The 14566-nt window shown below is 25.3% G+C and overlaps 1 protein-coding gene across 1 annotated transcript in view; it reads right to left on the bottom strand.

The window, feature by feature from the left end:
* LOC148227754 (uncharacterized) overlaps positions 1–11754 on the bottom strand; it is a 60618-nt gene extending 48864 nt beyond the window's left edge. Inside the window, exon 1 of the mRNA XM_088201761.1 lies at positions 11491–11754. The gene's annotated coding sequence lies outside the window, so the exon portion shown is untranslated. The remainder of the gene's footprint in view (positions 1–11490) is intronic.
* Between the last annotated feature and the right edge of the window lie 2812 nt (positions 11755–14566).

Raw genomic sequence — 14566 nt, 5'->3', positions numbered from 1 at the left:
GTTACAATATTGCTATATAAAATATACAAATAAAAAATTAAGATTATATATTTTTGGGACATTAAAAAATATTTTAAAGCAATGAATCTTTATACTTAAAACACTTAAACAAAAAAGGTAATCTTTATAGTTAAAACACATAAACAAATAATTTATGATATATGTTTTAATATATTTAATTTAACAATGAACTTCTTAATACACATTAATTTAGATTGAACTATGTAAATTAAATAAAGCATTATATAAATAAAAAGTAATTTACATTTTATAAAAATACCACAAAAAATATGTAAAAGTTAACATAAGTTTAATATTTATGTTTCAAAAAATTATTTTTACTTTTAAAAAATAAATTAGTAATTCCTTTCAGAATCTAAATTGTATTGTTAGCTTATGTTTATTATTTTGTTAGTAATTTAAATTCTCAGTTTCTGTTCATATTTACCTAATGTAAAATAAAATATTTAATTTTTATAGCATGCGAAAAATGGATATGCAGGGAATCCCGAATAAATAAAGAGATTCAACTCATGTCATAAATAAATAAAAAGTTAAAATATACATAGTTGTTAAGATTGCAATTCTTAAAAATCTGGTGATTTTTGCCTCTCAAAATAAGCATATGTCTACCCTTTTATACGTGCTCTGCGAGCAACTTAATTGAATGCGTAAAATTATTTAATCAACACATGCTTTTCTTTATGAGCTAAATATCAGAGATTTTTATTCCATATGGCAACATTATTTCTTTGCAGATTAAAAAAATGTATTGACATAAAAATTATATATTATTTACCTTATTTTTCAAAATAATAAAACTTTATATTGATTATTTAAGTTAAAAAAAAGTTTCATAAGTTGCTTAATCTTAATTAGCATTTTATTTTATTTTGAAAAATATTTTTTATACTTGTAATAATCAATAAATAGCAATTTAATTCTGATTTTATAATATATAATAAATAATATAATTCAATATCAGTATAAGAGAGATATTATATTATAATTTGTTTTCAGCTATTTTTTTTAATACATTGCTTTGATAAATGCATTAAATTTTTTTTTTTATTTAATATCAATTATAACTAATTCTTAGTAACTTTGTTATTAACAAACTGTAAATTAATAACAAAGGCTTCGTTTGTGGCTATTTACCAGTTATAGTGACTATTTTTATTTTGCACTACTGATACCATTCGAAGTGATTTTTGTATCAATATATGTTTTTTTTATTTTAATGAAGCCATTTTATTAAATTTTTATCAACCAATATAACTAGCAATTTACTTCTTAAACAACCTATTTAGTATAATTACTATTAATTTATCAATTGAACATATATTAAAAATTATTGACAATTTAATTTTAGTATTAACCAAAATCAAACAAAATTACTGACCCAATTAACACAAACCCTATGTATTTTTAATATATTATATTAATATGTAAAATATTTTATTAAAAATCGATAGCGAAAAAATTGTTAGTTTAATAAATTTGAAATAAAAGTATCTTTATGCTGAGATTTGTTAGAAATTTGATTATTATTCCAATTCTTTAATTGATATCGTATAACAGCTAATCGCGTTTAAAAGTGACACATTTTTCCCGGTAACGCCTTTAACCGCGTCAAATTAACCAGCCGTTTTTAATCCGTCACTTTCCCACGGTCGTTCGGGGGTTAACAACTATGCGTTTTACCAAAAAGCATCGCTACTATTAAGCCTAATTGAGTCGCAACGGTTGTTAGACTCAACATCCGACCGAAAGTCGCACAATTTTCCAGGAAGCGATCTCTTTCTCGGATGCTTTCCGATTCGATCCAGACGGCAAGTCGACAAAAGGGCCAAAAGGTACACAGCGCCATTGATTAATATTTTTATTACACTGCCAACAATTGTATTGTATTTGTAAAATTACGACCGTAAACAACGTCATAAGCACGACTGTTATTATAGAAGTAACAGCTAGTAAAATCATTCGAGAGCCAAGGGCTATTGTGAACTTCCTAGAAAATTTTACGTTTGTGATTTGCTGTTTGTATTTATTTGCGTACAAATGCAAAATTTCAATTTTCCAGTTACAAATTCAATTCACGAACAATGCAAAATTATAGCTAACGGCTGTGCTTGTCATTGTATTGGGATAATTTGCAATAAAAATGACATATGGTAATGCGTTGCTTCGTTGACAGTATAAGAAGACTGTGATGATATACGGCATATTAAATATTATTTATTTATTTACTTATTATATATCAAGATAGTCCTCCAGTATTCCTTCAAAAAAATGGATATTACTCTGGCAAATATTTAAGAATTCATCTCGACAGAATACTGGTCTAGAAAACTCATATTTGAAACAAAAGGAAACATCTGAGGCTGTACAGCAACAATTTCAGAAAACAAAAAGATAATATATTACTCTATCATAAATCCGGCCTGGACTTATTGAACTCAGATTGAGGTAGGTTTATAAGATTCAATTTTAGATCTGATACATCACATACTACATCAAAATTATTGCCCCTAGCTATTTTACGTTTATTCCTATTGCGAAAATTTGTCCGAAAAAACATCATATACCACTTTTTCGTCGGACTCAACAGTAATTTTTATTTAATTTAAAACTGACCATCGTGGATTTTTTGCCACAGCATCGAAGAATTCAATTACTGATTTTGCCGTGGTGAATTATTGCTCAATCCTCTGAGAACTCGTCTTGAATAATTTCACGTCATTTCTCAAAAACAGCCTACGATTAAGCACAGAAAATTAAATGTATATAAAAACTCAAGAAAATTATTTTCATTTCAACAATTAAAAAGTGAATAAAAAGCACAGTTTAAAATTATCATATAGGACCATCACTATATTAAATACAAATGTCACGATGTATAATTAAAAAAAACTGTATATACATCAACACATATGCATGTACTCTATTTTAAAAATACAATCGATGACTTAAAAAAAATATAATAGAGAAATCTTATAGACTATGAAAAGACTATGAATATGTATTTCTTTAATTTAATAAATTTAATCTCAGCAATTATTACTGAAAAATATCGTATTTCATGTTGCATATATTTAAAGCATTAAGTCTAATATTGAATTATGTTTCCTACTGCCATTAAAGGCTTCTTTCCTTGCCCTTTAATTAAGCAAATGCCTATTCGTTAATGTATTAAGAGCCTAGTAAAATACAATATTTATTAATAAATAGTCCTAATATAATTTTCAATTTAATTTTATTGGTCTAATTTATATTTATTACTATATGTATTTTATTTCAGTATAATATAATTTTATAATTAATAGGGCATAAATATGTGTGTGTATATTTACTTAAATGTATATGTAATAAATACAGTTAGCTCAGTTTACTATGTTTCTAAGTTGTCATGTATATAAAACGTAATTTGAAGCGAGTGCTTTGTTATTTTAAAAGATAACTATTACGTCGAAATTCATGTTTAACGATAATACATTCCATCAATTTATTATTAATTAACTAATTAGCATGTTGGTGAAATTCGATTGGACGCGAGTCTATGAGTGCGACGACCTGAACGCACCCCTTACCGCTTTTTATGACGCAATTAATGGTGTGTTCGTCTAATGTTTCCACAGAAAACGAGACATTATCGCAATAAACATATATTTACAAAGAAGATGATGATCTCATATCATCGATATTATTTTAGGGAGTGTGAAAATTCTCTTATCAATGATCCTGTAAAGCTCGTCGGTTTTAATCAATGCGCATAAACCACACCGAAAATGGAAAAACTTTTTTGATCATGTCTATGACAAATTATCGTCCGTTTTAGAAATAAGCAATGGCAACATTTTTGCCATGAAGTACGCCTTTGAGAAGGTGAGATCGCGTAGTTCCACAGAACTGTACTTTACTCCTTTAAATCAGGCTAATCTTTTTGCATTCTACCTGTGCATGCTATGTTTGTAATTTCAAACTTTATTCTTTCCTGATCCGTGGAGATACACAAAAATTACCACGATCCACGATAAAATAATTTAAAAAAAATAGTTTTTAGCAATAAATTAAATTATTATTGCAATGTAACATATTTAATGGTTTATTTATAAATACAAAGACTCTAATATTAATAATTACATTGATAGTCTAATCTAATAATTTTAGTCTGTCGCTCAGTATAAAATTATAGCCTGACCCGTTTGTAACACATTCGCTCTATAATTTTGAACAATTACCGATATGGATTGAAAAATACATAGTAAAATATAGTTGTGTTATTATCGTTAGTTTTTTCTTTGTATCCTGAAGGTCGATGCAATTTAATAAGATCGAAGCCCCTCAGTCCATTTGTTTCTCGAGGACTAATCGAAACGGCACGATCGGTGCATCTTTCGAAGCACGCAAGTAAAAAGTGTGTAACAATTAATTATGTGCTGGGTGTTGGGTGTTTGTTGTAATGAGAGGTTCGTTCGTGCCTCAAGGCCGTTCTTCACAAGTTAAAGTAACACGGCGATAATTGAAAATCACGTTACGTGTTACAGGTCACTTTGCTGTCAATAATGATTGTCATGCTATGAGAAAATCTGTTTTTATAAAAATCAAAAAAAATATAAATATAATGTTTATAAATATAGTGTTTTACTAAAGATAAAGGTATATAAAATACACCCCAATTTTTAAACCAAAGAAAAAATATGTACTATAGAATCAAACACTATTATCTTTTATATGACCGATTTTTAACCGCGTTTTGCAAATTTTATTTTCAACTGATAATAAAATAATTAACATATATTGCTATAAGATATTTACTTCAAGTATTGTATTGAAATTGATGTATATTTTTTTTATATTGGAAGATCATACATTTTTATGAAATTAAAAAAAAAGTTTTTCCTTTTTTATATTTTCTTAAAAAAATTTTGATAATATTTTGGACAATTTATAAAATATTTTGACTTTCTATTTTTAAGCAGATTTAATTTTAATAAAAATTTTAAAAGATGTGTGTTGATAGGAATGTAACATATATATTACATTGAGAGCATAGAAGAAAGTGTGAATTCAAAACCAAGGCTTAGTAATTTAGTACAATATAACAATAAAGCAATAATTGTAATGCTTAGTAAATTTAAATCAGTATCATTAGATGAAATTCATAACATAATATGTAAATTTAAAAAAGGACCTAGTACTGATGAACTAAATATAAATATAATTAAAGAAACTTGGGAAATAATAGCAACTAAATTAAATTATTTAATAAATAAAGCACTCTCCTTAGGAGAAATGCCTGAAAATTTAAAGATTGCTACTATTGTACCTATACCTAAAATAAAAATAGTAAAAAAGTTGAAGAAATGAGACCAATTAACATGCTACCGTGTATAGAAAAAATAATAGAAGAAGTAGTAATCAAACAATTAAAGGAATTTATTACATCTCAAAACATAATATGTGAACAATAATCGGGATTCAGAGAAAAACATTCTACTGAAACTGCATTACAAGTAGTGATAAATGATTGCTTGTTGGCTAAGAATACAAACAAAATCATTGGAGCAGTTTTCTTGGATTTCAAGAGAGCCTTCGAAACAATAGACAGAAAAATAATGTTAAAGAAATTGGAGAGTATAGGTATAAGTGATATAGTTTTAAGATGGTTTAATAATTAATTACATAAAAGAAAACAAAAAGTTTAAATAAATTATGTATATTCTGAAATGAAATTAGTGTCTTATGGAGTACCACAAGGGTCTAAATTGTGACCATTGTTATTGGTTTTGTATATTAATGATATAGTTAATAACGTAAAAAAATGTAAAATTCATCTATTTGCGGACGACACATTAATGTATTGCATAAGTGATAACATTAAAGAAATTGACAATAATTTAAATAATGAATTAAGTATATTAGAAATATAGTTAAAGAATAATGTACTTAAATTAAATGAGAATAAAACTAAATGTATGTTTATTAATTATAAAAATGTGTTAGATGATAATATCAAAATAGTAATAAATAACTCTAGTATAGAAATAGTGGATAATATAAAATATTTAGGAGTAATTGTTGATACAAAATTAAATTTTAAAGAACATTGTAATTACATATTAAAAAAAATTAGTAGAAAAATAGGTTTATTATCTAGAATAAGAAATATATTAAGTATAAATACAAAAAAAAAAATTACAATAGTATAATATTGCCCCATTTTAATTATTGTGCAACAATATTAAATATGTTAAATAAATTAGACAAACAAATGCAAAAATTACAAAATAAGGCAATGAGAGTAATCTTAAATAAAAATAGATTAACTAGTTGTAAAAGTATGATTGATAGATTAGAATGGTTGAATGTTCAAGAAATATTGAGTATGAATGTTTTAGTATTTATATATAAGTTAGAAAATAATATGTTACCAGAATATTTTAATAAGTATTTAATAAGAAATAGAGATGTACATAAATATAATACTAGAAATAGAGAAAATTTAAAGATAGATAAGTATAAGAAAATGAGTATGGCTAGGGGAGTTATGTACGGAGGTTTTGATTTGTATCATAGTGTTCCAAGAATAATCCGAAAAAGCAAAAATATAACGGGTTTCCTAAATGGAATTAAAAAACACCTTCGTACATATAAAAATAAATTATAATATTAAATCTTATTAGTGTATATTTTTATTTTCTGTTGTGTATTTTTTATATATTTTTTATATATGTTTATATACTTAAAGTTGTTTGATGTAAGGATTAGCTATTAAGCTAAATAAATTAATAAATATAAATATATATATATAGAAGTTGTTATCCTATTCTTATATATGAGCTTTAATTTATATTATATATTACATATTACTGCATTGCAACATAAAATTTATAAAACTAATAAAAAAAGTTAAATTTTCAATCTATTTAATTAAATAGTTAAGTTTAATAATAACTAATAAATAAAATAATTACCATAATGTGAGTTTCTAGATATTTATATGGTTAATATCAAATAGCAATCAAAACGAAATTGACCTATAAAATTAAACATTTATTCATAACGAATCATAAGAGATCATCTATTTTTATGAAATAAAAAACATCTTATTTTGCCTTATTTTAACTACAAACATTTCAAGCACGCTTTCCTCATTCTATTTAAATCTGTTCATTCGTAATAAAATTTTCTATGCATGTATTATATTTAGTTTATGTGGTATATATTTACACAATTTATTTAATATTATTGCCCTATTTATATTTCAAAAATCGTGGAGCATTGGGGTAACCTGTTAAGCCACGATGGTCTTAATTTAATCTAAAAAATAAATAAATAAGAAAAAACAGGTGTTGATTTGCTACAGGAGTTGTTTCTGTATTTATATTTTAGTTAAAATTATATACTACACATGTCATAATTTATTTAAAATTATGTAACATAGTAGAAGGTTATATTTGATCTTCTTAGAATATTAAACAATAAAATTATACTTAAAAGAGATTTTTAAAATAACCAAAATATCATATATATATATATATATACCTATAAGACATGTTTCACTCCATATTTAATTTTATTACCAAACAAAAATGTTCTAATGTGATCACAGACCTCACAACGCGCGTGAATTTTATTGACAGCAAATTGATTTTTGAATAACGAAACTACCATATAATATAATACGTGAGCCTGAAGCATTGCAATAAGGTACAAAGTAACGATGGAAAGTGTCGTAAAAGTAATAAGAATCACAACATACGATATTTAGATGCGTTTTAACCCATTGAACACTTTCAATGCTTTCTCTCACTCAACATTTGTTGATCATCGTTGTTTATTGGCAAAAAATACACTCAAAATAAATGAACAGATTTAATCCGAGGTACATCTGCATCAATCATGACAAGATGGAAAACGAAATCTAATACACCCGGTCGTTATAATTGATTGAATCATTTTTGTTCATAGAAATATTTGTACGAATACCGTCACGCATGTTTCCGTAAATTTTTCAGTAAGCGAGAACATACGCTCGTTTTCAATCTCTCTGCGTATATTTGGGCACGCAACTCACGTTGTGCAACGTGACCGTAAATGATGATGATGATCCCTAAAAACGCAATATTAATAACCATGTACATTCGAAAATGACTTTTAGGTATGTATTTAACCGCTTATTGCGCCTAAACACATTCAGACCACCCATGTGATTTATCTAACCATAATTTTCACATGCCCGAGCGTACTGTCAACTCATTAAGCAAAACGAATTTTTTAATGTTTTTTTTAAATATAAAAAACCACTTTCTTCCAAATTAACTATCCTCAATAGCTTAATATCATATTTGCATATGATTAATTTTAAAATGATTTTATGCTATTCAATACACGCTCTTATGCATAAAAATGCGATACGTAAGCTCCTTTTCTTCGTATAAATTTCTTCGAATACCTACAACCGGTTGGTGCGTTTTTCTATAATATATAGAAGCAAAACCATGTCGTGATTTAAGAACAATAAGCTTATTTTATCAATGAGCGCGACTAGAATTTAAATCTCGCCGAGATCGTACAGCTACACTATTCACATTATAATGAACTCTATCGCGAATTATATCTCGGGCACTAATGAACTAAATTTAAATTATGCAATATTATCTCTAAGGATTTGCTTAGACATAATTATAACTCATTATTCTATGTTAAAGCGGGGAAAGTATATTAAATTAGTTAATGATAAAATCTGTTGCGCTCATTAGACATCAACGCACATAAGTCTCAAACCTAAATACAATAAATATATTATTATTTCGATATCGTATTTCTCTTCAATATAAATAGTTCATTAATATTTTTATCATTTTAAGATCCTTGCGTGTATTTTTTATATAACCATGTATATATAAATTATGTATTTAAGATAAATAAAAGCCATTAATTACATTTTTAGAATTATAAAAACATACTTTAACATTACAAATGTTATATATTAAGTTAATATTTATGTTATATAGACGCTAGTATTTAAAAAAAACACTACGATAAAGCAATAATTCGACTATACACTATTTTTACTAAATACAAGACATTTCATTAAATAAATTATTAATTTTAGTTAAAAAAAATAAAGTAAAATAAACTGTTTGAAGAACTTGTTTTGAATATCATTAAGTTGTGCCGGTATGTAAATATAATTATAATTAAAATACACAGATAAATATATAATCGTCTAGACGTTTAAGATACTATCTTTTAATCATCAAAGCACGGTATACTAGTAGTAAGTCAATGACAAATACCTGAAAGATATTGATTCATATTTTATATAGACCCTAATATCTATAGATTTTTATCGTTTCTCAAAGATCGGAATTAGTGATAATTAAATAATTATACTTTCAATTTTTTTATCGCAGATTACGTTATTTTAGATCCAGATCGTTATTAAAATAATTCGTGCATGGTGACATATGTATGTTTAATGTAAACTGTAATTTAATTTTTTTATTAATAAAATATATGCCACTGGTTATTCCAGTGTCTTATTTAGTGGTTGTTGATTGTGTTTACTCGGTTGTAAATAATTACAACAAAAAAATAATATAAATAATGAATATAGAGTCTTTTGACAACGTCCATAGCAAAAATTTTATGTCTCGTAAAATCCCTAAAATAAATTTTAAATCAGGAATATTTTTACGGCAATTTTATTACGATTTGCCTAAATTATTTCAGGCATCTTCGGATAGACATATCCGTGTAGTAATGTGTGTTTCTGTAGATTACTAAATTAGAGATTAATATATGTATGCTTATAAATTATTATAAACCATTTGATAAATAATTTTTTTCACTCTTTCGCCAATTCAGATATTTTCGTGACTATACACAAAATTTTACTAAAAAAGTATCTTTCCAGAATAAAATAGTTCAATTTGTCTTAAAGCATTACATTTCTGATTTAAGAAAGATGCTGTAAAAATTTGTTAGCCACATACGATCGATCGATGCACGTCGATTAATCAAATATTGTATACAATAATAAAAATACCACCAGATACTCTATAAAATCAGAAATAAATCATGTTGCAAATAACCACAAAATGATTATTTATAAATAAAAAAAAGCAACGAAATATCAATTAAAAATATTCGCGACAAAACAGATCTTATATTAAATCACCAAATATTGCACAATCAATTTTTTGCGAAACGTTGCGGAGAGACAGTAAAAACAACTCAGTTTATTCGTATTATTTTAATATATAATTAAAATTTAAAATAATATTTGTCGATTAAATGCTTTTTGTAAAATATATGTTCTATATATTTTGCAAAAAAATATTAAATAATACTTTTTTAATGCAAATTATCAACACTTTTTAAATCCTTGAATATTTATATGTTAATAGCTTTAAATATATTACCATTTAATTAACCATTTTCTTATATGCTTTAAGCTGCATAATAGTAATATTACAACCTTTCAGACAAAAAGGTAGATCTAAAAGTTAACAAAGAAGCTAAACAGGCATTTTATAGATACTTAAACCGTTAACCTCTATTCTGCCATATAATCAATAATAAATATCTTTGTCAACTGTAAAAATACAAATAAACTTAAAAATTTAATATATAATTTACATTTAAAATTACGTATATACTAATATTTTTTTAAATCATTTATTAGAAGCAATATCAAATATATTAGTCATAAAAATTTCTCTCAAGATTTCAATTCGTTTTCCTGAATTATAAACCATAATAAAACAATCAAGATGTAAATTTTAACTTTCATTTTTAAAACACCTTCTTAACATAACTGTGTCTTTTATCAAAAAGATAATAAATAAACAATTTTATTGCATAAAACGGTGGTTTTTGAACACAACGTGCGCATTCGCTGTTATACAACATTCTTGATCTTCAACTTAACCTTCGCCTATATGCCAATACAAACACTTTAAACCAGCGCGGATTACGTCAACGAAAATTTTATTTCATTCTTGAAAATGAGGTCGTTGAAACCTAACAGGTTTCCTGATGCGTCACAAATAATATACATCTTTGATTGATACTTGTCACAGTTTATTATTTATTTTTAATTAATATTGACTATCCTGCAAATTTCACTTTAATTGATCATGATTCATGTGACGTTGAGAATCTTCGATTTTTTTCGATCTTACGCGTATAAAACGTGAACTTAATTTTTTTATACATATCTATAAACCGTAAATCGTGATTTAATGTATATAAATTTTTTAATCATATTTTTTTAAATTATTAATAACTTTCATAAATCACACTCGTATATAATTAACCCCGCGAACTCCACTTTTAATAATTTAAATTTAACATCTATATTTACGCACGTGTTATTAAAATATTTTTATAATAATACCTAACATTTTTACTATTAAATTGTATTTAAACATATTTTTTTAATAATTTATTTTTATTTAAAAAAAATATTTTACTCACCGATAGCTGAAACTGAAACGGCACTTTAACACGTCTTCTTGCTGATTTTTTTTCACTGTCAATTTTGACTGCTAATTTTTTTCTTTTTACACTGTTCACTTGAGAAAGTGTTGAAGATATTTTTAGTATTTTTTGCCCCCGTGTAACGTTCGCGATTTCTCGGGGATGTTCGCGATCTCTTCACAAACGGTGTGTTCGTACGCGGTTCGCGAGGCAAATGTCACCGACAGGCGCCGGTAGCCAAGTTTATACGCGGCTGCAGCCAAAGCACTCACTTGCACACGCTTTCTGGAGCAGTGGCTCTCAAACCGAGGGGCTCGGGCGGTTCAATGCGATTTCTAAAACACTTCACCTCCGTTTTATGCCGTACTTTCATGCTTCACGCCGGGTGTCAATGGGTCAATTTTACGATAAAAAAATCTCACATTAAAATAAATTGAATTAATATAATTATTACTAAATAAATATTTTTTTAATTAAAATCTTTTAAAATAAAGAATTCTGAATAATTATCGTAATAAATGTAACTTTATAAACATCTAAAAAATATATAAATATGAACAAACATGCCTTAAAAAATATTGTAATTGATGTTTATCCTGTGTTATAAATTTAAAGCGGTGCTTATATTTTAACCTTAAATAAAACTGTGACTTACAAAATCAACGTCATGTGTTAAATTTAACACATATATTTATTATGTTGACTGTAGAGTATAAAACATACATATTTTATATACTAACATCCTTTTTTATATAATAAATTAGACTTTTTAACTAGTTATTAATACTATATAACCATTTTTTATGTAGTAAAATGTGTTTCAAATATATTTTTAATATAATTATATAATAAATATTACATATGATATTAAATTATTATTATATATAAAACACAACAGCTATACATAATTTTAGCTAAAACCCTCAGGGTATAGGAAAATGCATTTTATATATATATATTCATGAACACAATATTCTTAAACATCAATAAACGCAAGAATTTAGGACTAGGATATAAAATTGTGTTATAAAATTACTTTCAACACTTACAGTAATAAATCAAAACGGTTATAAGCACTTTCAATAAAACACAAAAATAAAATCAGCTCCTTTATAATTAGAAAGTTTAATTTAGCTTTACGATTAAATTTTTGTTGCTTTTATACCAATAAACATATAAACGATTAGCTTTGTGTGAAACGTTTGCTTAAATTTATTATAGCAGTTTAAATATGTACTGTCGTAAAATAAAATAACTAACGGTCAAACTTTTCGTCACTATTTAATCTTAAATCATACAAATTTTACTAACTCCACGTTAGTTAATTGAATTCGTTATCTATGTTTAAAATACAGTTTAGATTTAAACAATAACCCATTATGTGTGTGATACATTGCGAAAATTGGAATAAGCGCCTCATAAGCCACGATCTCAATCAAATTCGCAATAAATCTGAAGAAATTCCCAGCGAACGACTCGAAATGTCGTTTTAATTTGCACTCGCACATAATGCAAGAAGAACGAGCGCAATTAAATTAAGTCGGATTAAAACGGTTAACTTTGTACGGAAGCATGTGCTTTTATCACTGAGAAATGGTTCAAAGTGGAACGATGTGACAGTGATAAGGAAATGTACAGATTGCCGAATGTAAAGCCTAATTAATTTTAAACAAATAAAAACACACGTTTATGTGTGATTCAAAAATCACTGGACTTGGTAATAAATAAAATATACTATTCATTAATTATAAATTCATTATAATAATTAAAATTTAATATCACATATACAATATAAAATTAAATCATAGATATGCGATAAAATGTAACTAGTAATGTTAGGATTGAATTCAGAGTACTACAAAAAATCTTAGTCCATAAAATTTACTGTCACACTTCGTATAACTGTGTTTAAAAAACTTTATAACTGTCGTGAGAACTTTACAACGATAAAATATTTTTTTAACAATTTTATTGTGCATGTAAACTTGATCTAGATTCGAAACTAAATTTATCTACAGTGCAGATTAAGTCATTATATTAGTCACTTTTATTAACTAAAATATTTTTTTATTTATTTTTTAATATGTATTTTATAATATTTAAAAATATTATTATATTTATACAATTATTTAAAATAGCATTACAACAAAAATGAACGGTAAATTGCCTTTATCTAATTTTTATAGCATTATAATAAAATAGTATAAGCCCTATATTTTTTCATATTCAATGTTGTTTGGTAGAATAATACACAATTACGAATCATTATTAATTTCGAGCTAATAACTTATTTTTTATTTTAACAAATGGTATCATCGTGTATGTAGTGAAATTAAGATATTATCTATAAATTATATCGTATTGTTTCGTATAATACACGAAGGGTGCTAAGAATTTTTTTTAAATTCTCAACTTAATACTAATAGAAAATATATAATAAGTATTAGGTACTAAAAGTTAACCGCAATATTACTGTGTAATTTCTATTTCTATTGCTATTGTAAAATAAAGAATTCGAAACTAATAAATAAATTATTTTTATTATTACCATTTATTCCTTTAAAACAGATTTATTGGACCATACAATGAAACCATATTGTATATCTTAAAAACATCATATTTTGAGCTATTAGCATATATTATTAAAATCAAGATAATAAGATTTGTTTATAGTTTAGGTACATTATAAGCTATATGCTATATAAACATATCATCAAATAATGGAATCTTATGTAATAAAAATATTACTGTTTTTCATATATTTTTATATAAGTAAATAAAAATACTATATATTTTAATTTTTAACGAAATTATTGAAAAGTTTACTTGTACACTAAAATCTATAGTTGCATATTACCTTTAAAAAATTATATACTGATTCTTCTGTTAGAAATTTATTTTTGTTTGCTAACTAATATTCAGTACTTGTGTTTTCTAATTCTATTAAAAGTACTTATTAGCCTAATTAATTTAATATTTGTATACATAATTATTAGTTTTCACTACTATTTAGAACGGCAGTTGCTAAAAATGTATCTGCAATATTACTGACTTACATTTCACTAAAACTATA

The sequence above is a fragment of the Plectrocnemia conspersa genome, unplaced genomic scaffold, assembly GCF_051122295.1.
Source record: "Plectrocnemia conspersa isolate PC_06_02 unplaced genomic scaffold, ASM5112229v1 ptg000013l, whole genome shotgun sequence".
NCBI classification, from domain to species: domain Eukaryota; kingdom Metazoa; phylum Arthropoda; class Insecta; order Trichoptera; family Polycentropodidae; genus Plectrocnemia; species Plectrocnemia conspersa.
The sequence above is the reverse complement of the archived record's forward strand: the minus strand, read 5'-3'. Positions and strand labels throughout refer to the sequence as shown.